At 34.4% G+C, this 3,968-nt stretch overlaps 1 non-coding gene across 1 annotated transcript; it reads left to right on the top strand.

The window, feature by feature from the left end:
- The first annotated feature begins 3,649 nt into the window (after window positions 1-3,649).
- Window positions 3,650-3,722, top strand: TRNAE-UUC. The gene has a single exon. It is a non-coding gene; the product is annotated as a tRNA-Glu (tRNA).
- The last annotated feature ends 246 nt before the right edge of the window (window positions 3,723-3,968 follow it).

The following is a 3,968-nucleotide window of genomic DNA, read 5'->3' as shown; positions in this document are numbered from 1 at the left end:
GGTCTTGTAGATCTCCATAGAACCATTCAACTTCAGCTTCTTCAGCATTACTGGTTGGGGCATAGACTTGGATTACTGTGATATTGAATGGTTTTCCTTGGAAACGAACAGAGATCATTCTGTCATTTTTGAGATTGCACCCAAGTACTGTATTTTGGATTCTTTTGTTGACTATGATGGTTACTCCATTTCTTCTAAGAGTCAATAGATGGTGATAATACTGATAGGAGCTACTATTGTTGAACATCTAGTATATGCAAAGCATTCTATATAAGTAACCTTTAACTCTCACAATATCCTTGCAAAGTAAGTAAGTATTGTTACCTTGCATTCATGGAAAAGAAAACCAAACTGTGGAGAAGGTAATGTAGTTGAGATTTCACAACTAGGAGTGTGACAATTATCACTTTTGACAATTATCACTTTAACAGGTCTTTTCCTTTCAACAGGGCATTTGGAAGTGATCACCCTTGTTCAGCGGCAAAGAAATACCCTTGTTAAGTCTTTCTTTCTGTTCTGACATACCTGAGAGATAGATAAATTCCCATAATTAACAGTAGGACTGTGTTCCCATCTGTAACAAGGAGAGAAGTATATGCCCAACTCTCCAAAGGAAGCATAGTTTGAAAAAAGAAGATAATTTGGGGATGATTGGGAACCTCTTAGAACCAGAAAAACACACTGCCCACCTTTTCATTCAGCCTCCTTTGTTGAGGGTGGCTCTCCTTAATGGTCAAAATGAATATAAATCTACCTGGTATTTTTAAAATATTTACATAAGTTACAGAGGCTGAATAGGCCTCCATCAATGACTGTTGAGGACTAGAGGAAAAATGGAAATGCTTCCAGACTCAGAATGTCACTTTATCAAAAATTTAAGAATGTCTGGAAAGACTGACCTCAATCCTCAGCACTATTCTATATTATTAATATGAGGATTCACGATCACTTAGAAAAATAAATGGAGACCCCTAGAAGCCAACACTGGTACACTAAAAGTCTGTCAGATTATTTTTCTGATTGGTTGCTCAAAGTAAATCTCTTCAAAAGGAATTTGATGAGACTTTTCAGGTCATCTTTGTGAAAAAGATCGTTAAGTATACACTTCATGGTAGTGCAAATAGTTTTTTTAAAAAAAATGACCATCATTATTAGGTGTAAAATAAGCTATAAGGATATACTGTACAATGTGGGGAATATAGCAAATATTTTATAACTATAAATGAAGCATAAATATTAAAAAATGGTAAACCACTTTACTATACACCTGTAACTTATTATATATCAACTATACTTCAATAAAAAATTTTAAAACAGACCATATGCTAAACCAGAAAATTTCAATAAATCTGAATTCATATTATATAGTATATGTTTGCTGAAAACAGAAATATCAAATTAGAAATTAATACTAAAAAGATATCTGAAAATATTTGAAATGATTATAAACTAAAAAACATACTTTGAAATAAATCATAGGCCAAAGAAAAATTTACAAGGGAAATTAGAAAAAGCTTTGAGTTGAATGAAAATGAAATCACAACATATCAGAATTTGTAGAATGCAGATAGCACAATACTTAGCAAGAAATTTATAGCATTAAATGCTTGTTTTCAAAATTCTAAAATATGCTGTCTAAACTGCCATCTCATGAAGCTAAAATTAAAGAAATAAAACAGTAAGTTAAACCAGAGTAAAAAGAAGAAAGGAAATAAATTTAAGAATTTCAATAAGTGAATTAGAAAACAGAAAAACAATAGAGAAAATTTAATGAAAACAAACACAGGTTCTTTGAAAATATGAATAAACTGATGAACCTCTAGTTAATTGAAAGAAAACCTCTAGTCAATGAAAGAAAACAAATTAGAAATATGAGCAATAAAAGAGAGAGTACCATTATCATTCATATGGAATTTAAAATAATGATGAGACTATTAAAATTTATAACAATAAATTTGACAACTTAGATGAAATAAACACACTTCTAGAAATCACTTAAATCACTAGATCTGACATAAAAATTAGAAAATTTGGATAGTCATATCTATCGATGAAACTGAATTCATAATTTATAACATTCTTACAAACAAAACTCCATAACCAAGTTGCTTCACAGGTAAATTACTTAAAATACTTAAGGAAGAAATGAAAAATGGAAAAGGTCAGTTTTCATTTCAATCCCAAAGAAAGGCAATGCGAATGAATGTTCAAACTACTGCACAATTGCACTCATCTCACACGCTATCAAAGCAATGCTCAAAATTCTCCAAGCCAGGCTTCAACAATACATGAACCGTGAACTTCCAGATGTCCAAACTGGATTGAGAAAAGGCAGAGGAACCAGAGATCAAATTGCCAACATCCGCTGGATCATCAAAAAAGCAAGAGTTCCAGAAAAACATCTACTTCTGCTTTATTGACTATGCCAAAGCCTTTGACTGTGTGGATCACAACAAACTGGAAAATTCTGAAAGAGATGGGAATACAAGAACACCTGACCTGCCTCTTGAGAAATCTGTGTGCAGGTCAAGAAGCAGATAGAACTGGACATGGAACAAAAGACTGGTTCCATATCAGGAAAGGAGTACATCAAGCCTGCATATTGTCACCTTGATTATTTAACTTATATGCAGAGTACATTATTACAAAATTCTGGGCTACATGAAGCAAAAGCTGGAATCAAGATTGTCAAGAGAAATATCAATAACCTCAGATATGCAGATGACACCCCCCTAATGGCAGAAAGCAAAAAAGAACTAAAGAGCCTCTTGGTGAAAGTGAAAGAGCTGAGTGAAAAAGTTAGCTTAAAACTCAACATTCCAAAAACTAAGATCATGGCATCTGGTCTTATCACACAGTAAATAGATGGGGAAACAACAGAAACAGTGAGAGACTTTATTTTTGGGGCTCCAAAATCACTGCAGATGGTGACTGCAGCCATGAAATTAAAAGGGGCTTGCTCCTTGGACGAAAAGCTATGATCAACCTAGACAGCATATTAAAAAGCGGAGAGATTACTTTGCCAACAAAGGTCCATCTAGTCAAAGCTGTGGTTTTTCCTGTAGTAATGGATGGATATAAGAGTTGAACTATAAAGAAAGCTGAGTGCTGAAGAATTGATGCTTTTGAACTATGGTGTTGAATACTCTTGAAAGTCCTTTGGACTGTAAGGAGAGCCAACCAGTCCAACCTAAAGGAAATCAGTCCTGGATATTCATTGGAAGGACTTATCCTGAAGCTGAAAGTCCAATACTTTGGCTGTTAATGGGAAGAACTGACTCACTTGAAAAGACCCTGATGCTAGGAAAGATTGAAGGCAGGAGGAGAAAGGGATTACAGAGGATGAGATGGTTAGATGGCATCACTGACTCGATGGACATGAGTTTGAGTAAACTCCAGGAGTTGGTGATGGACAGGGAAGCTTGGTATGCTGTAGTCCATACGGTCCCAAAAAGTCAGACACAACTGAGCAACTGAACTGAAGGAAGAAATAATTCCAAACCTATCATTTTTTCACAGAAAATAAGGGCATTTTTTCACAGAAAATAAGGGATGTGAGTTACAGCTTTCAACTTATTGTAGGAGCTCAATATTACCTTTATACCAAAGCCAGACAACAACATTAAAAGAAAAGAAAACTACAGGGGCTTCCCTGGTGGTCCAGTGTTTAGGACTCAGCACTTTCACTGCTGTGGCCCCAGGTTCAGTCCCTGGTCAGGGATCTAAGACACCACAAGCTGCATGGCACAGCCGAAAAAGGGAAAAAAAGAAAACTATAGACCAATATTGTTCTTGAGCACAGCCTTAAAAATCATTAATAAAATATTAGCAAATCAAATACAGAAAATAATATTAAATAGACAACATATCCTCAAACTGCATTTATCCTAGAGATGAAAGTTTCATTAATATTTGAATATTGAATGATATAGTTTTCCATATTAATAAACAATAATGAAAACCCAGAA

Source organism: Bubalus bubalis, chromosome X (genome assembly GCF_019923935.1).
Source record: "Bubalus bubalis isolate 160015118507 breed Murrah chromosome X, NDDB_SH_1, whole genome shotgun sequence".
In the NCBI taxonomy this organism is placed as follows: Eukaryota; Metazoa; Chordata; class Mammalia; order Artiodactyla; family Bovidae; genus Bubalus; species Bubalus bubalis.
This window is presented reverse-complemented; position numbering and strand designations above follow the sequence as displayed.